Source organism: Antechinus flavipes, chromosome 5, assembly GCF_016432865.1.
Source record: "Antechinus flavipes isolate AdamAnt ecotype Samford, QLD, Australia chromosome 5, AdamAnt_v2, whole genome shotgun sequence".
Classification (NCBI taxonomy): Eukaryota; Metazoa; Chordata; class Mammalia; order Dasyuromorphia; family Dasyuridae; genus Antechinus; species Antechinus flavipes.
In genome coordinates this window covers 350,258-371,161 of record NC_067402.1, presented here as the reverse complement: position 1 = coordinate 371,161, position 20,904 = coordinate 350,258, and the positions used below count along the sequence as shown (strand labels likewise).

The 20,904-nt window shown below is 38.9% G+C and overlaps 1 long non-coding RNA gene across 1 annotated transcript in view; it reads right to left on the bottom strand.

Annotated features, from left to right (window-relative positions):
* LOC127564356 (uncharacterized) overlaps window positions 1-18,596 on the bottom strand; it is a 177,595-nt gene extending 158,999 nt beyond the window's left edge. Inside the window, exon 1 of the long non-coding RNA XR_007954243.1 lies at window positions 18,537-18,596. This is a non-coding gene — a long non-coding RNA (uncharacterized LOC127564356). The remainder of the gene's footprint in view (window positions 1-18,536) is intronic.
* Between the last annotated feature and the right edge of the window lie 2,308 nt (window positions 18,597-20,904).

Here is a 20,904-nt window from a genome sequence, read left to right as displayed (position 1 = left end):
TCATCAGAATACATCCTCATACAGTATCATTGTTGAAGTGTATAGTTATCTCCTGGTTCTGCTCATTTCACTTAGCATCAGTTCATGTAAGTATCTCCATCTCTCTCTCTTTTTCTCTCTGACTCAGTTTCTCTCTCTTCTCTTTCACTCACTCTCACTGTTTCTCTCTTTTTCACTCTCTCAATGTCTTTCTGACACACCCTCTCTCTCTGGATATGTCTTTTTTGATATCTGTGACTCTGTCTCTGTTTCACTATGTCCCTTGGTATCACCTTTTCTTTTTCTCTTACTTTCCTCATCTGTTGGTGGTTTTGTGTGGAATAGAGAGAAAGTGAAGAACTTATAGGAATGTATGAATTCTTTTACTGTATTTTATTTTCATTATTTCTGTGTTTCCCCTATGACTTGTATAATATGTGCAAGCCCATATTTATTTGAGTCTTGGCCAGCTATAAACACATTTACTTAACCTGAGTTGATGACATTTATCAGTATTTGACATTTATCGATATTGAGTCTATTAGCTTGACCACTGTCTGCTTGATTAAGCCTGAAGGCCTGCTTTTCTGTTTCCTAGAAATCAGGTGACTTCAGGGAAACAGAAACCTTCCATTCCAATCTCTCCAAATAGCAACAACCAATTAGATGCTTCCCTTTCCCTTCTCAATGCTCTCATAAAAGCTGTGTATCTTTACTACTTCTTTAGCCTTCCTACCAGGAGCTTTCTATTTCTTATCTTGTGATGGGATGGCTCATCCTCCGGAGGTTTTAATAAGCAATCTTTCTGCTTTCTACTGAGTGATCTTTGAGTAGTTATTTTGGATAAGGGTAAAAAGGTCTGAAACTCTTGAGTTAATGCACTGAGATCAGACAAGCAAGCACTTATGGCTAATTACCAATTGGACAATACTCTGTAAGCATATCCTTGGAAAATGGCCCTTCCCACTATTCTGTGTTGGCTCAACAATTGGTGTATACAGAGAATTGTAGGAGGGACTAGGGGATGGAGTAAGACTAGCCAATGTCAATTCTGGGCCGGAGATGAGGGGGAGAGGTCATGGGCATTCTGTGTCCATCCAATTCAATCCTATCCCTAAAGACAAAAAATAAAGACCAAGGACTTTTGCTTATCCTGAATCCTCCGGTTGATTCTAAGGCATCCAGGGTGCTAACTCGGTTATCATATTTGGTGCCCAACATGTGGACCACGGACTTTAATTTCACTGAAGAAGTCTCTGGTGACCAGGAAATAGAGTGAGTATTTTAATAGACAAACAGAGAACTTACTTTGTTAAGGACTAAACTAGTAACCTTTTCTAGCTGAAATGGGGCAGATACTAGAGAAAGATTCTCCCCCAGGCCCAGCCCCACCCCCACCCCGAGGGGGCACTATAAAAAGCATACTTAAGTTAATTCAAGGGACAAGGCTTAATTATAACTTGGTTGCAGATCGCTAGACTCTTGGGTACATTAGAATGCATGTCACCTTGATTCTTAAAGGAAGAAAATATAGACACAGATAATTGGAAACTAATAGGAGATCAACTATGTGAATACTACAATGATAAAGGTCCTCATTCAATTTCCAAGGAAACATTCTATTCATATAACATAATGCAATTGTCCTTAAAGAATCCTGCAAGTTATAGAAAAAAGAAAAAAAATTCAGAACAGCCAGATGAGGAAGTGTGAGGCAAAAGAGGAGGACAAAGAACTTATTAATAGCAATATCATCAGAGAGCATGGGAGTTAAGTGAGGATGAAGGGTATGGTGAAGGGCATGGTTATTCTTGCTCTCACTAGTCAGCTTCAACCCTGCCTAAACTGGAACTGGTTCTTGACAAGTCCCCATCAACTTCACCTTATGGGATGGAGGAGGAGTAGTGGGAGGGGCAGTGATATCACCAGCACCTCCCCCCCTCCCTGCAATCACCGCCTCCTATGACTAGATTGCAAAAGGCAGTACTTAAAGTCATAGAAAAAGGGCAGGATTTAGCTGATTTGAAAATAGGAATCTATCCTGTGATTCAACAGTTTAACTCTTCAGGTCAAGAAAGTAGAAGATACACTTCTTTTGATATAGAAATACTCAAAGACCTGAAAAAGGCTTGCATTCTTTATGGGACTACATCAGCTTATGTTAAGATGTTACTACAGAATTTGGCTTATGAAGTCTTAACCCCTAGGGACTGGAAGTCTATAGCAAGGACAAGCTTAGAACCTGGGAAAAACGTGTTGTGGCTTTCTGAATATAGTGAGCTCTCTAGGATACAAGCCCAACAAAACAGTCATAGTGCAGTTAATAGTCCAATCACCGGCGACCCACTAACAGGTGTAGGTTCTTATGCAGACATTTCAGTACAGATTAATTATCCCTGAGCAGCATATGAGCAAATTGCTGCTGCTATCAAAGCATGGACTTTTATCCATGGTAAAAATGACAAGAGAGAGGTCTTCAAAAAAATAACACAAAGGCCAAATGAACCCTTTGCTGATTTTCTGGGACATTTGCAGACAGCTATCATATGAAGTAAAGGTGAAAATGCAGTAACAGACATTATGATAAGGCAACTTACTAAAGAAAATGCTAATGAGGTTTGTAGAAGAATTACACTAGGACTACACAAGGATTCTCCTTTAAAGGAGATCATAAGACACTGTGCCACAGTGGGCACAAATACCTTTTATAGGCAGGCTATGATGCAGACTTCCCAAGATCTGAAAAGGGAAGACAGGATCCCTTTTGGCAAGGGACTTCCAGAGAGACTCATCAATGTTTTCAATGTAGTAAAGTAGGGCATCTGAAAACTCAATGTTGGCATAGAGACAAAATGAGAAAACAGAATGGGAAAACAAGATCCAAAACCCCATGTCCAAAATGCAACAGAGGCTTCCATTGAGCATCAGAATGTACACTATTTTAGGGAAATGGGATGAGGAGCCCAGCCCCAAGGCCCAAGACAAAAAATACTTGGGGTATAATGGCAGCCGATGCTACACCCAGAGAGTGCCTAGAAGTTCAGTAACCAGACATGACCAATCAGCCAAGAAACAATTTGATGGCAGAAAGGGAATACACAATCAATCAGACAGGAAGCAACCTGGTGGGAGAAAGGGGTTACAATTGGAGAGAATAGAGTTGTATGCAGCTGGGACAACTGAGATACCCCCTGGAGAGGTGAAATCTGTTCCTCTCCAGCCTATGGATTCCTTGCCTCCAGGCACAGTAGGTTTGACCCTTTCACCTCCTGAGTGTACTTACAAAACAGTATCCATCCATACACTGATGTGGCAAACTGGGGAATGTGTAGATAATATCCCAGTCACTAAAACAGGTAGACAATGTGTGACTTATCAACTAGGAGAAGTAGTAGCATGAGGTTTACTGATACAGATGCCTAATAAGCAATCTGGTGATAGTCGCCCAGATTCTGACTCCAAGCAACAAAATCCAGAATATACTGGACAGCAGCTGTGACAGCTGACCAACCTATGCTCACTATCTATATAAATGGCATACCATTAGAAGGATTGGTAGACACAGGTGCAGATCATACAGTCATTAGAGATGCCAACTGGCCCTGTCACTGGCCAAAAATTAAGGCAGACACCTACATGTCTGGCATAGGAGGATCAATAACAGCTAAAGTTAGTGCTAATCCTCTGAGATAGATATTTGAAACAGGAAAAAAATCCCCATAAATCTGTGAGGAAGAGACATTTTACAACAATTAGGATTACAAATGAGTACTTCAGTTTTTTAGACAGGGCTGCTGTTGAAGGCCTGCCAACACTTTCACCTGTTCCTATGCAATGGAAAAGTGATACACCAGTGTAGACAGAACAGTGGCCCTTAGGTAGCGATAAAATTCAGGCCTTATTAGATATGGTACAGGAGCAACTTGACCAAGGACACTTCCAACCTTCTCTAAGTCCTTGGAATTCCCCAGTATTTGTTGTAAGAAAGAAATCTGGAAAATAGAGGATGTTGACTGATTTAAGAAAGGTAAATGAACAGATGGAAACTATGGGAACTCTTTAGCCTGGACTTTCATCTCCTATTCAATTGCCTAGAGAATGGCCTCTTTGGGTCATAGACATTAAGGATTGTTTCTATTCTATCCCTCTAGATAAGGAGGATATGAAAAGATTTGCCTTTTCAGTGCCCAGCGTTAACTTAGCTGAGCCTTATAAAAAATATGAATGAACAATTTTGCCACAGGGAATGAAAAACAGTCCTCCTATGTGTCAAATGTATGTTGCTACTGCTCTTACATTACATAAATGATATATTGAAATGTGCACCTGAGGAACAAATGTTAGAAGCATGTCTACAAAAGACCATGGAAACACTAAGGAACTACAAATTGCACATAGCTCCAGAAAAAATTAAAAGGCATGCTCCTTTTCAATATTTAGGATATGAAGTATATCCTAAGTTGCTTACAGTACAAAAACTTTCCTTAAGAACAGAAAAGCTAAACACCTTAAATGACTTTCAGAAATTAATAGGAGATATCCAATGGATGCATCCAGTGTTAGGCTTGACTACCTATTAATTGAAACAAGTGTATGACTTTTTAAGGGCTGACAGTGCTTTAAACTCACCACACCAGCTTACAAAAGAAGCTTAAGAGGCTTTGAGAGACGTTGAACTGGCTTTATCCAATGTGGTTGAAAGAGTCACTCAAAAACCCTTGGAGGTATCAGTTTTTGCTACACAAGAGGCACCCACAGAAGTCCTTCATCAAGGAGACAGTGTGATAGAGTGGGTGAACCTCCTGGCATAACCAGACCAAAGTCTTACTCCTTACCCAGTGCTTGTGGCTAGAATTTTATTAAAAGCCATTAAGCAGTACAATTATCTGGGATAAGACCTGACAAGATATACACCTTTTATACTAATGCACAAATTAATGTATGCTGTGAAACCATCCCAGAGTGGCAAATTCTATTAGCCATGGCTCCAAATTTTACACACGGTTCTCCATTAAAGATAATCAGATTATTACATAATTGCCAATGGATTCTTGAAGAAAAAGTTTCTAAAATTCCTCTTAAAGGACCTACTATCTTTACAGATGCATCCAAATATAATATTTGTGCTGTATACTCTCATGACTTAACTATAGAGTAGTCAGAACTCCTTTTCAGTCCACTCGGCAGAATGAATTGTATGCAATCATTTTAGCTCTTACTTATTATCCAGGACATATAAATATAATATCTGATTCGGCCTGTTCAGTAGGTGTGGTACAAAGAATTGCCACAGCCCAAATAAAATTTGTAGCCTCTAATATAAATCAGCTCTTTAAGGAACTTCAAGAGCAAGTGAGAAAGCATCCAGGTAAGATTTATATCTCGCATGTCCACTCTCATACTGGACTTCCAGGTCCTATTTTTGATGGTAATTCAAAGGCAGATAGTCTTCTAACTATGCTTGACCAATACTCCTTTATTTCAAGAATCCCAGAAATCTCATTTTTTTTTTTTTAGGAAATTATGACTATTATAATTATAATAATTATAACACAACAAAATTGTGCAAGATTCCTGAATACAAACAACAAACCACTAAGAGAATCCAATTATTTTTGCCAAAAATAGATTAATAAATAAACAACCCTTCACTAGAATAAATGAAGTCTAAGACAGGAAGATGCTTCTAGAAATAATCTAATTCATCCAAGTGGAATTGCTTTCTTTTTTTTTTTTTTTTAATTTTATTTTATAATAACTTTTTATTGACAGAATCCATGCCAGGGTAATTTTTTTTTTTTACAACATTATCCCTTGCACTCGCTTCTGTTCCGATTTTTCCCCTCCCTCCCTCCACCCCCTCCCCTAGATGGCAAGCAGTCCTTTATATGTTAAATATGTTGCAGTATATCCTAGATATAATATATATTTGCAGAACCAAACAGTTCTCTTGTTGCACAGGGAGAATTGGATTCAGAAGGTAAAAATAACCCAGGAAGAAAAACAAAAATGCAAATAGTTCACATTCATTTCCCAGTGTTCTTTCTTTGGATGTAGCTGCTTCTGTCCATCATTTATCAATTGAAACTGAGTTAGGTCTCTTTGTCAAAGAAATCCACTTCCATCAGAATACATCCTCATACAATATCATTGTTGAAGTGTATAATGATCTCCTGGTTCTGCTCATTTCACTTAGCATCAGTTCCTGTAAGTCTCTCCAAACCTCTCTGTATTCATCCTGCTGGTCATTTCTTACAGAACAATAATATTCCATAACATTCATATACCACAATTTACCCAGCCATTCTCCAATTTATGGGCATCCATTCAATTTCCAGTTTCTACCCACTACAAACAGGGCTGCCACAAACATTGTGGCACATACAGGTCCCTTTCCCTTCTTTAGCATTTCTTTGGGATATAAGCCCAGAAGTAACACTGCTGCATCAAAGGGTATGCATAGTTTGATAACTTTTTAGGCATAATTCCAGATTGCTCTCCAGAATAGTTGGATTCATTCACAACTCCACCAACAATGCATCAGTGTCCCAGTTTTCCCGCATCCCCTCCAACATTCATCATTATTTTTTCCTGTCATCTTAGCCAATCTGACAGGTATGTAATGGTATCTCAGAGTTCTCTTAATATGCATTTCTCTGATCAATAGTGATTTGGAACACTCTTTCATATGAGTGGCAATAGTTTCAATTTCGTCATCTGAAATTTGTCTGTTCATATCCTTTGGCCATTTATCAATTGGAGAATGGCTTGATTTCTTATAAATTTGAGTCAGTTCTCTATATATTTTGGAAATGAGGTCTTTATCAGAACCTTTAACTGTGAAGATATTTTCCCAGTTTGTTGCTTCCCTTCTAATCTTGTTTGCATTAGTTTTGTTTGTACAAAGGCTTTTTAATTTGATGTAATCAAAATTTTCTATTTTGTGATCAGTAATAGTCTCTAGTTCATCTTTGGTCACAAATTTCTTTCTCCTTCACAAGTCTGAGAGATAAACTATCCTATGTCCTCTAATTTATTTATAATTTCATTCTTTATGCCTAGATCATGGACCCATTTTGATCTTATCTTGGTATACAGTGTTAAGTGTGGGTCCATGCCTAATTTCTGCCATACTAATTTTCAGTTATCCCAGAAGTTTTTATCAAATAATGAATTCTTATCCCAAAAGTTAGGATCTTTGGGTTTGTCAAACACTAGATTGCTATAGTTGACTATTCTGTCTTGTGAACCTAACCTTTTCCACTGATCAACTAATCTATTTCTTAGCCAATACCAAATGGTTTTGGTGACTGCTGCTTTATAATATAATTTTAGATCAGGTACAGCTAGGCCACCTTCATTTGATTTTTTTTTCATTAATTCCCTTGAGATCAGGAATCTCATTTTAAATATCATCAGGTTGCTCAAGCTTTATGTTTACAATTTGGAATAACAAGTGAGGAATCTAGGAACATAGTAAAAGCCTGTACAGCTTGCCTTCCTTTTCATGCTCCTACATTGCCTCCAGGGAAGAATGCTTGTGGTTTGAGATCCAATGAACTTTGGCAAATGGATGTGACTCATTATAAATCTTTTGGTTGTCTGTCTTTTATCCATATTGTGGTAGACACCTTTTCAGGATTCACTTTTGCAATACCAGCAACAAAAGAGATAGCCTGAGTAGTCACTGAATTCCTTATATAGGCATTTGCAATTTTGGGTGTGCCACAAGCAATAAAAACAGACAATCGACCTGCATGTCCTTCTAAATATTTTGTACACTTTTGTGCATAGTATAAGATTTTACACACACTGGCGTACCCTTTAATCGTCAAGAACAGGCAAAAGTGGAGAGGAGAGACAGACACATTAAGACACTCCTCCAAAAACAAAAGAAAGGGTAACCCTAGAGAATTTCTAAATCTAGTTCTTTATACTATTAACTTCTTGATTTTTGACAAAGATGCACTGGCTCTGGCAGACAGGTTTTATAATCCACTGGAAGGGCAGGATCCAGTACGAATAGTTCCACTATCTTTAGATAATTGCCAGGTGATGTGGAGAGACTCAGAAAGTAATGAATGGAAGGGACCAGAAAGGTTAACTGCTTGGGGGAGAGGGTTTGCTTGTATCTCCACAGATGAAGAAGGAATCATATGGGTGCCAATGAGGTGTATTCGCCTTGTCCATTGGAGAGAGAAGACCCAAGAAACATCAGGTGGTTCCTTTTCTGATTGTGGCCACCATTGAAAGAGCCTGGCAGTTATAGCGTTTGACTCGTGGACATCAAAAATTGTTGGACTTCAAAACCCTCAGGAATCATTGGATTTTCTGAGACATGATAAGATTGTTGTAGGACTTGAAAACCTTCAGGGATCATTGGCTTCTCAGAGACATGATAAGACTGTTGTAGGACTTGAAAACCCTCAGGATAATCATTGGATTTTCTGAGAAATGATAAGACTGTTGAAGGACTTCAAAATCTGCTGGAATCATTGGATTCCCTAACACATAAAAAGACTTGCAGGACTTTAAAAACTTGCGGGGATCATTGGATTCCATGACATGTGAAGCAATGGACAATAGATTGGTTTTGGACTATCTCTTGGCTGCTGAAGAAGGCATATGTGTGACTGTTGTTTACATACCCTCCTAGGACTTCTGGAAATCTTTTACAACACCACGTTGATTCATATTGTTTGTTATATCACTACTTGCATGTACAATTCATGTTTGTTACACCACATTGAGCTTGCACTGGCTGTGGGGATAGTCACCATTAATAGCCTGTGTGTTATTGCTATGTGCTTGTGTAATGCCTCCCATGCTGTAGGGTTTGTGCATACCTGTTTCTAATAAGACCCTTTAGCCCAGAAACCCTCTAGCAATCACCTCTTCCTTTTGGTGTTTTTCACCTCCCTTCTTGAGATGTCAGGGAGGGCATGATCATCTCCTTTTTAGTGCTTTCAACTCCTTTCCTGAGAAGTCAGAGAGGGCATGCTCACCTCCTTTTTGGGGTTCTCACCTCCCTGAGAAATCAGGGATGGCATGACCATCTGTATTCTAAAACAAAAGAAAGCAGGAGATATAAAGGTCTGAAACTGTTGAGTTAATGCACTGAGATTGGACAACCAAGCACTTAAGGCTAATTACCGATTGGACAATATTATATAAGCATATGCTTGGAAAATGGCCCTTCTCACTATTCTCTGCTTGCTCAATAATTGGTATATACAGAGAAGTGTAGGAGAAACTAGGGGATGGAGTAAGACTAGCCAGGGTCATTTCTGGGTTGAGGATGAGGAGGAGAGGTTGTGGAGATTCTGCTTCCATCCAATTCAATCCTACCCCTAAAGACAAAGAATAAAGACCAAGGACTTTTGCTTATCCTGACTCCAGCTGATTCTACAATATCCAGTATGCTAACTTGGTCATCACATAATAGTCTTCTACATCCCTCACAATTTTCTCTCTCTATCTCTCTTTCTGTCTCTCTTTTTTTCCTATTTCTTTCTGCCTTTCTCTATTTCTTTCTCTTTTTCTCACCTTCCCCGCCCCCTACCCTATCTGGCTCCCTATGATATTCTCTGTCATAGTTTATTTATGTCTGTTGGTTTCTTTCTCTCTTTTTCTCAGACCCTTTTTATTATTCTCTTTCATTTTCTGTTTCTCTGACTCTCTCTTTCTTCCTATCTTTTTCACTCTCATTCTCTGACAATCTCTGCCTATCTCTCTCTCTTTCTCTGTTCCCCCTCCCCCTCTGTGTGTCTGTCTATCTGTCTCTCTCTCAATATCAGTTCTCTTTGGCTTGTTGTATTTATATCAGTCACTGTGTCTTCTTTCTGTTTATCTAACCCTCTGTTTCTTTTTTTCCTATTCATTCTCTCTCTCATTATCTGGATCTCTCTTTCTCCCTCTGGCACTTTCTTTCTCTCCTTTTTTTTCTAGCTCTGGCTTGCTCTCTCTGACTCTTTGTGCCTCCAATTTGCTCTTTTTCTAACTCACTCTGGCTCCCTTCTCTGTTGCTCTCTATCTCTCTTGGTTTATTTTTCTTTCTCACTCTCTGACTTTCTTCCTCTCTCCCACTGTCACATTCACTCTCTCCTTCTCACTCAGGTTTACTCTATTTCTAGCTAGCCTCTGCCTCTGTCTCTTTCTCACCCTTGCTTTGTCTCTCTCACTCTCCCTCTGGCACATTCGGTTTCTGGTCTCTCTGGCTTGGTCTGGCTCATTCTCTGACTCAGTTGCTATTGTGGCACTTTCTCTGTCCCTCCCTCTCTCTCCCTGTGTCTTGTTATGGGCCTTGAAACAAGGTACTAAGTGGAATTGAGGAGACAATGGTTAAATCTAGTTTAGCATTTATTTAATCCTACAACAAATAATGGTTTCCTAGTGATATAAAGATTGGTGTACACTCAGTATGGGGCATATAAGGAGAAGCTCTCAGGGCCAGAAAGGAAAAGCGCACTAGAAGCTCTCAGGGGCTGAGACAGATTCATTCCATCTTCAACCTTTGTTGTGGCTGGAGGCTGAAGCAAAAACCCTTGCAAGTCAGGGAGATTCAGAAGCCAGAGAAGGCAAGTGGGAACTCAAGCTCTTGGAACCAAGGCCAGACTGAAAGGTTCTCCAGAAAGCTGTCCAGCCCCAGGAAGGAGATAGTAAAAAGATCTGGACTATAAGAAAGCTAACCAGGCCACAGGAAAGGAGACAAGACTTTGAAGGATACAATAAAAGATTTGGACTTTAATACCTGGCTGCATTCAGGGTGATTTCTGAACTGAAACTAAGGCTGCCTTGAGATCCCAAGGAAACCCCAACAAGAGAAGATTACATTTTAGAGAGAATAGTACGATCTCTTTAATTCTATCTTTCCCTCTTTTTCACTGTTTCTTTTCTCTCTCTTTTTTATTTATTTCTTTTTTTAAACCTTCTTTCTCTCTTTCACAGTCTGTCTCTTTCCTTCTTACTCTGTTCCTCTCTTTTTCTGTTTTTATGTCTGATTTTTTTACTTCCTTCTTTCTTTCTTTCTTTCTTTCTTTCTTTTTCTTTCTTTCTTTTTTCTTTCTTTCTTTCTTTCTTTCTTTCCTTCCTTCCTTCCTTCCTTCTTCTTTCTTCTTTCTTTCTTTCTTTCTTTCTTTCCTTCCTTCCTTCCTTCCTTCCTTCCTTCCTTCCTTCCTTCCTTCCTTCCTTCCTTCTTTCTTTCTTTCTTTCTTTCTCTCCTCTCTCTCTCTCTCTCTCTCTCTCTCTCTCGTTCTCTCACATTCTATCTCCTTTTCTCTCATTCTGCTTCTTTCTTGTTTGCTCTCCCTGGCTCTGTCTTTCTTTCTATGTCTCTTTTTCTGAATTACTCTTTTTTTCTCTCTCTCTTTCTTGACTCCCTTATTCTCTGGCTTCCCACCACTCCATGTTTCTGTCTATTTCTCTCTCTGTCTCTCTATCTCACTATGGCTTGCTTTCTGATATTTTCTCACTTTCTCTATCAGTCTTTCTATTTGGCTCTTTCTCTTTTTCTTTCAGACTCTATTCCTCATTCTCTCTCTTTTTTTGTTTTTACCACTCATCTCTCTTTAATCTAACCCTAAATCATTGGTTATTCATCAACTTATTCACAGAAAGTCATGGACATGCTACTATGAGAACACTGTAATATAATGAGGAGGGAGATGGAAAGCTAGATATAGAAAAAAGTGAGAAATAGAGCATTTCTGGAGCCCAGAAAATTACTAGGGGGTGATGCCATGGTTTTAAATACATAGAATCTAAGAAAAATCATGAAGGAGAAATTTTAGAAGTTGCTTTTAAATTGAAAAGCAGAAGAGACCACCTTCAAATGAAAATTTTGTAGAGATATTATAGGAGTGCTAGCATTTGGTGTTTTGAATTATTGATATGTTTTTCTTGGCATGTCATTTGCATGTTGCATTTTGGACATGCATTTCTTAGCATGTCAGATTATTGACGTTTTTCCCTGGCGTGTTGAATTTTTGACATGGCTTTCTTGGCTTGCCATTGGTATGCCAAAAGTCAATCTTAAAAACCAAGCAATGCAATATTAAACCATAGGTTTCTCCCTTCTGATTGAAGATAAGTGGATTGTGGTAAATATCAAAAAATGCACAAATATATCCCTCCAGTGTTGGCAATCGCTAAGAGCAGCTAAATTAAATGTCCAAAACCTGCATTTAATTAATTCACTCATGGAGAAGTGAAAATTTCTCTTTCTCTGTCCTGCCACCTCTCTCTGTTTCTTGCTTACACTATATTCCCTCTCTGTCTCTGTCTCTCTGTTCTCTTGATCTGTCTTTCTCACTTTTTGTTTCCCTCTCTTGTTCTCTCTGGTGACCCCATCATATTGGATGGATCCTCTGGGGTGAACTTAGGTGAGACATAGGCCATACTTGCACAGAATGCACAGACAGACAGATATGTACATTGTTGAAAGGAACTTCAAATTGAAGAGATCACCAAACAGGCTGAGTATTTAAGCGAGTCACAGTAAATATAGACTTTCTTGGCATTGCTCCCTCTAATCTATGTCCATTTATTTACAAATCCTCATGGTTCTCTGAATTTCTCCAATCCACTGGTTTTCATGGCACAATATTCTAACACGTTGATTACCTCAATTTGTTTAGACATTTTCTAATATAATTTTTTGCTATTAAAAAAAACAAACTAAAAGAAACAAAAAAAATACAAATCTTCAGATCTGCTCAAAGTCTGATATTTTGTGTCCAAGTGACTCTTGAAAGTGCCATTAACCTTCCCTTTTATAAAACTTATTGAGGGAGGATGGAGCCAAAATGGGGGAGAGGAGGTAAGACTCTGCCTGAGCTCTTGCTGGCTTCCCTCAGAATCAACACCAGATCAGGCGTCTGCTTTTGGCATGACAGAACCCACAGACATTAGGAGTCTAACGAATTTCCAGAAGAAGATATCTTAGAAAGACTTCAGGAGAGGTCTCAGTTAGGCTGGGAATGACACGCCCCAATGAAGGCTCAATACAGGGAGGCCCAGGGCAGCGAGGCCCCATGTAGGGTATCTAGTAGGAGGCTCTTAGACAAAATATAGCAGTACTGGCTACCGTGTTCTGGTTCAGAAGCCAATGAATAAGCAGATTAGCTGTGAGAAGTCTAATGTAACTACAGAAGGCAAATAGTGACATCCCTGAACCCAGCATGACAAGTGCAACTTGGCTGTGCCCACCTAGCATGGGAAGGAAGCCAGTAGCACCAGCTCCTATCCCCTTGAAGAGAAAGCTCAGGACATTTTCTCCTTTGTCCTAGAAGTAGACCTCAATCTTTAAAAATGAGCTAAAAAGCAAAAAGAGCTCTGATTATAGATAACTATTATGGAGAGCGGGAAGAATAGACCTCAAACACTGAGCACACTAAAGGCAAAACACTCCAGATGAAGTCTCAAAGGGAGATATGGTCTCCAGCGTAAAGGACTCTCTTGGAAGAATTCTATTGAAGATCAAAGGATATGAATAGACAATTCTCAGATGAAGAAATTAAAACTATTCATAGCCATATGAAAATATGCTCCAAATCATTATTAATGAGAGAAATGCAAATTAAGACAACTCTGAGATACACTTGTCAGATTGGCTAGAATGACAGGGAAAGATAATGGGGAATGTTGGAGGGGATGTGGGAAAACAGGGACACTGATACATTGTTGGTGGAATTGTGAATATATCCAGCTATTCTGGAGAGCAATTTGGAACTATGCTCAAAAACTTATCAAACTGTGCATACCCTTTGATCCAGCAGTGTTTTTACTGGGCTTATACCCCAAAGAGATACTAACGAAGGGAAAGGAACCTGTATGTGCCAGAATGTTTGTGGCAGCCCTGTTTGTAGTGGCTAGAAGCTGGAAAATAAATGGATGTCCATCAATTGGAGAATGGTTGAGTAAATTGTGGTATATGAATGTTATGAAATATTATTGTTCTGTAAGAAATGACCAGCAGGATAAATACAGAGAGGACTGGTGAGACTTATAAGAGCCGATGCTAAGTGAAATGAGCAGAACCAGGAGATCATTATATACCTCAACAATGATACTGTATGAGGATGTATCCTGATGGAAGTGGATCTCTTTGATAAAGAGATCTAATTCAGTTTCAATTGATCAAAGATGGACAGAAGCAGTTACACCCAAAGAAAGAACACTGCGAAATGAATATTAACTGCTTGCATTTTTGTTTTTCTTCCCGGGTTATTTATACCTTCTGAATCTAATTCTCCCTGTGCAACAAGAGAACTGTTCGGTTCTGCACACATACATTGTATCTAGGATATACTGTAACCTATTTAACATGTATAGGAGTGCTTGCCATCTGGGGGAGGGGGTGGAGGGAGGGAAGGGAAAAATTGGAAAAGAAGTGAGTACAAGGGATAATGTTGTAAAAAATTACCCTGGCATGGATTCTGTCAATAAAAAGTTATTTAAAAAAAAAAGAATTCTTTTGAAGAGAAAACAGAAAACAGAGGAAGAGGAGGAGGAGGAGGAAGAGGAGGAGGAAGAGGAAGAGGAGGAGGAGGATAAGAAAAAGGGGAGGGACAGAAAAAGAGGAAGGCAGATTGAGGTGTTGTTCAGAAGCAAAACACTGGTGAGGAGGGAAAGGGGAAAAGGAAAATGAAAAGTACAATCTGGGAAAAATGGAATGGTGAGAAATGCAGTTAGTAATTTTAACTACGAATGTGAATGGGATGAGCTCTCCCATAAAAGGGAAAAAGAAAGCTGACTGGATTAGAAGCCAGTTTTGTTTACAAGAAACACTTTCGAAGCAGAAAATAAATGTAAAGGGCTGCAGCAGAATCTATTATGCATCAGCTGAATTAAAACTTATTCAGAGGAGAGATTCTTGTCTAGGAAAAGACTAGCAGAGAGACTTTACACATATATCTCATATAGGGAGTTGGGCTAATCTCTGTAACTCAGTTCCCGCTGTTTAACAAGGGTTTAGTCTATGATTCCTTTCAAGGAAGGGCTGGATTCCTCAGTTAACTTAGTAGGATCCCCTTTCTGAAAGGGGATGCACATGAACAGCACATGAACAGCAAAGAGATGACACCTCATTTTGGCTTCTTTAGCTCTTTACAGAGTCACTAGCTTTTACATCACCAATACCCCAAATTGTAGGGAGGGACCTAAAATTAGTCATTACTTTTCACTCTGTCTGGCACCCTCAATCTTCAGGGAAAGGAGAGAACAATTATCATAGTCTCTCCAGGTTACTTGCTTTCTCTCACACTTCTTAAATCATTTTTTCTCCTCCCCTTTCTCCCCTTTCTCTCTTCCCTTTCTCAAAGATCTCAAAGATAATATCTCTGCTCTTGGAGTTCCTTCTCCAACTGTCCCTGCCCCATCTTATGGGGTGCTGTCAGGGGGATAACTCTTTAGTGAAAGTAAGACAAAGCCTGACTTTGGGTATCATCTGTGCCCCTGAAGGATATACTTTTATATTTTTGAAGTCCCCATCAAAAGCAATGACTTTGGCTGGAGAGCACTTCAACCAGTGTGATAAACAGGGCTTCTCTCCAAGACTACCTCATTCTGCCCACTCCCTCCACTGGGCCCCTTTAATTAGCTCATCTGAAAAGGAACAGAAACATTTAGGAAGATGAGTGGGCAGAGCAGTGACCTGGTTTCAGGAAAACCTGTTCAAATTTCAGCTCTGCCTCAATTTCCTTAACTGTTATGAGGATAAAAAGAGCACTTACTTCAGAGAGTTGCTCTTAGCATCAAACAGATAATATATGTAAAGTGCTTAGCACAACATAGTAGCAAATACCATATAAATGCGCCTTCCCTCTCCCTCCTTTTTCCTGCGTATGTCTCTCTTGTATCTCTTTCCCTTCAAACCTCTGTTTGCCTCAGTTTTTACATCTGTGAATTCAGAGATAATAGCAGTACCTATCGGCCCAGGTGATTGTGAGGATCAAATGAGACAATGATTGTAAAGAGTTTAGCACAGTTGCTAAACCTACTGCTGTGGCAGAGCATTTGGTTGGGAGTCAGTTGAGAGCACTCCCACAGGGTTATGTGAGACAAAGCTATATATCAGTTTATGGCAATTAGGGTCTGGGGAAATAAGGCTTATTTACACCCCACAATTCTGGCTCTAAGCCATGTTTAGTAATACTAAGATTGGTATAGAAACACAGAAGTTGTTAGAGTATTTAACCACAGAATCTACTGTAAAGAGAAATCATCAAAACAATTCTGAGTTCGAGGGACATTTACTCCTGAAGCATCCTTCTGGAGCACCAGCAACTCTATACTTTCTTACATCAGGAATTTTAGAAAATATTTGTCAGTCACTTGCATAGGCTTGCCTACGGCTGAAAGTCAGGGTTCCCTATGTCTCCTATAGTAGGTAGGGGTTATACAATAATTAACTTATTATGATGGTGATTATATTCAGGATCTCCCAATAGCAGTCCCCCTGGTGCCCAGAAAATGGCCATACCTCCCCATCAAGTCCTTCCCCACCCTTCAGAGCCACATGGCTGCTACAGGCACTATCCTCCACTCCCCCCTGCTCCCAGAAGGGAGTTTGATTGACTCCTGGGAAATAACCAGCATGTAGGAGCCCTCTCCTCCTCCTCTACCCTCCCATTTTATCCTGAATGCTACAGTGTATAATATCCAGGGTTAAGCAGGGATAGCTGGATTACCACATGTGTCTTTGTTCTTCACAACATGTATCTTTGCCAGGAGATCACACTGTATCTCCTTCAACCTGTTCTTTTACTTTTTTTGTGTGTGTGTGTGGTTTAGGGCAAGGCCATCCTTCCATCCTCTCACGCTGTCAATTTCAGCACAACATCTGTATCATCATCCACTCCTCTTCCTCTTCCAGCTGACATTTCCAATCAGTTGCAAATTTTTTGTTCTTCTCCCCCACATCTCTCTTGTCTATCACCTTGATCCTCAGGTAGCCGCTTTTCTACCCCAGCCCTCGTTCTTTTTTGTTTTTTTTTTTTTTTTTAAATAACTTTTTATTGATAGAACCAATGCCAGGGTAATTTTTTACAGCATTATCCCTTGCATTTGCTTCTGTTCCAATTTTTTCCCCTTCCTCCCTTCACTCCCTCCCCTAGATGACAAGCAGTCCTTTACATGTTGATAGATTACAGTATATCCTTGATACAATATATGTGTGCAGAACCGAACAGTTTTCTTGTTGCACAGGGAGAATTGAATTCAGAAGGTATAAATAACCCAGGAAGAAAAATAAAAATGCAAGCAGTTTATATTCATTTCCCAGTGTTCTTTCTTTGGGTGTAGCTGCTTCTGTCCATCTTTGATCAATTGAAACGGAATTATCTCTCTTTATCGAAGAGATCCACTTCCATCAGAATACATCCTCAAACAGTATCGTTGAGGCATATAATGATCTCCTGGTTCTGCTCATTTCACTTAGCATCAGTTCACGTAAGTCTCACCAGTCCTCTTTGTATTCATCCTGCTGGTCATTCCTTACAGAACAATAATGTTCCATAATGTTCATATACCACAATTTATTCAACCATTCTCCAATGGATGGGCATCCATTCATTTTCCAGCTTCTAGCCACTACAAACAGGGCTGCCACAAACATTTTGGCACATACAGGGCCCTTTCCCTTCTTTAGTATCTCTTTGGGGTAGAAGCCCAGTAGAAACACTGCTGGATCAAAGGGTATGCACAGTTTGATAACTTTTTGAACATAGTTCCAAATTGCTCTCCAGAATGGCTGGGTGTGTTCACGATTCCACCAACAATGTATCAGTGTCCCTGTTTTCCCACATCCCCTCCAACATTCCCCATTATCTTTCCCTGTCATTCTAGCCAATCTGACAGGTGTGTAGTGGTATCTCAGAGTTGTCTTAATTTGCATTTCTCTGATTAATAATAATTTGGAGCATATTTTCATATGTCTATAAATAGTTTCAATTTCTTCATCTGAGAATTTTCTGTTCATATCCCTTGACCATTTATCAATTGGAGAATGGTTTGATTTCTTATAGATTAGAGTCAATTCTCTATATATGTTGGAAATGAGGCCTTTATCAGAACATCAGAAAATAAAAATATTTTCCCAGTTTATTGTTTCCCTTCTAATCTTGTTTGCATTTGTTTTGTTTGTATAAAAACTTTTCAATTTGATATAATCAAAATTTTCTATTTTGTGGTCAATAGTGATCTCTAGTTCTTCTATGCTCTTCCAATTTATTTATAATCTCATTCTTTATACCTAGGTCATGAACCCATTTTGACCTTATCTTGGTGCATGGTGTTAGGTGTGGTTCAATGCCCAATTTCTGCCATACTAATTTTCAATTTTCCCAATTTTTGTCAATTTTTGTCAAATAATGCATTTTTATCCCAGAAACTGGGGTCTTTGGGTTTGTCAAACACTATATTATTAAAGTTATTGGCTGTTTTTTCCTTTGAACCTAACCTATTCCATTGATCAACTAGTCTATTTCTTAGCCAATACCAGATGGTTTTAGTAACTGCTGCTTTATAATATAATTTTAGATCTGGTACAGCTAGGCCACCTTCATTTGATTTTTTTTTTCATTAATTCCCTTGAAATTCTTGACCTTTTGTTTTTCCATATGAAGTTTGTTGTTATTTTTTCTAGTTCATCAAAGTAGTTTTTTGGGAGTCTGATTGGTATAGTGCTAAATAAATAGATTAATTTAGGTAGTATTGTCATCTTTATTATATTTGCTCGCCCAATCCAAGAGCATTTAATATTTTTCCAGTTGGTTCGATCAGACTTAATTTGTGTGGAAAGTGTTTTGTAGTTTTGCTCATAAAGTTTTTGATTTTCCCTTGGCAGATAGATTCCTAAATATTTTATACAATCAGTAGTTACTTTAAATGGAATTTCTTTTTGTAACTCTAACTCTTGCATTTTATTAGTGATATATAAGAATGCTGATGACTTATGTGGGTTTATTTTGTATCCTGCAACTTTGCTGAAGGTGTGGATTGTTTCTAATAACTTTTTAGTAGAGTCTCTGGGGTTCTCTAAGTATACTATCATATCATCAGCAAAGAGTGACAATTTGGTTTCCTCATTGCCTATTCTTATTCCTTTAATCTCTTTCTCAACTCTTATTGCCAAAGCTAGCATTTCTAATACAATATTAAATAGTAAAGGTGATAGTGGGCAACATTGTTTCACTCCTGATCTTATCGGGAATGGTTGCAGTTTGTCCCCGTTACATATGATGCTTACTCCCAGCCCTCATTCTTGACCATTGCAGTAGTGTCCTTCTTGGTCTTCCAGCCACCAGGCTCTCCCCTCCATTCCATTCTCTATGCCCCGAAGCTGCAATGAGATCCCCAAAGTTCTAAGCTGCCAGGAAATCCTAGTGTTCTTCACTGACCAAAATCAAATATTAGAATTTCCATGTTGATCTCCTCCCTTCAGGATTTCAAAATTGGAGTAAGCTTCATCATAGGTACCATTCTTAACAGGGTATATATATATATATATATATGTATATACATATACATACATATATATATAATATATATATGTATATATGTATATATGTATATATATATACATGCACACACATCAGAGATACATGTTCAAAAAATGTTTTACTGATAGAGGTGAATGTGATCAAAACAAGTTAGGAGACTGCTGTCTTTGAGATCATCTATTCTACCCTCCTCCTCACTTTATAGGTGAGAAAAAATAGACTCAAGAATATTAATTTAATTTACTCAAGATCACTCAGGTAACAGGTGGCAGAGTTAAGATTTAAACTCAAATCCTCTAGTCCCAAAGCCAATATTTTCCCCACTCTAACAATCAGAATGTTATTCAAGTGTTTTAGTGACATTGTGACCCAGTTGGGATTTTCTTGGCAAAGATTCCAGAGCAGCCATTTCCTTCTCTGGCTCATTTCACAGAGGAGGAAACAGGTGATTTAAGTAACTTACCCAAAGTAACACAGTGAGTGAGTGTGTAACATCAGATTTGGACTGATTAACATGAGTCTTCCCTGTTCCAAACTTAATCCTCAGTACTCTTTTCCTTATATCCACCTTACTCTATTTGCTGCTCCACCTAACTGTCCAATAACAACAATAACTAATTGTGATAAGTGCTTTACAATTATTATCTCATTTGATCCTCACAATTATCCTGGCAGGTAGATGCTGTTGTTTCCCCCATTTTACAACTGAGGAAACTGAAGCAAAGGGGTTAAGTGACTTGCCCAGGGTCCCCCAGATAGTCAGAGGCTGAGTTTGAACTCTCTTTGACTTCCCTTTGCTAGCCTAGTTGCTTCTGGTTGTCACTGTACAGCTTGAGGCATGAGACCTTGTCTTTCCACAGAAATTTGCAAATGAGAGAAATCCTGGGAGACAGCATTCTTTTGTAGATCTTATAACTCAAATTTAGAATTAAAACCAGACTAACCTGGCTGGGTGTTGTGAAGACAGAAAAGTAGAGTAAAGTTTGTAGCTTAGCTGTAGGTCACATGCTTAATTTCTTTCGGAATATTAACTTCTCCTCCCCAAGAGGAGCTTAGGCTCATCTTAATGATCATGAGAAATACGTGGTGGGAGGGGAAACATATATAAGGGTAAGTAAATAAGAGATGAAGCAGGAAGTTGAATATCCTGGAGCACCCAGCAAATGGGAAGGACCTTGTGGCCAGGAAGAAGGATAGAAGGCTTGATCCTCCTCTCTCCTGGTGTGTGCCTGTTCTACAATAGGACACGTGGGCTTTTGTGGATGTGTAATAAAACAGCAGTTTAACTTCCTCCCTCTCTGAGTCCAAAAGGTTTATTCCTTACGACACTGCCTCCAGAAGATAATCTTTACAGAAGAAATCCTGGTAAAGTGCAGCCCTGAATGGAAGTAACACTCAGTAAGTATTTGAATCCATCAAGATCATG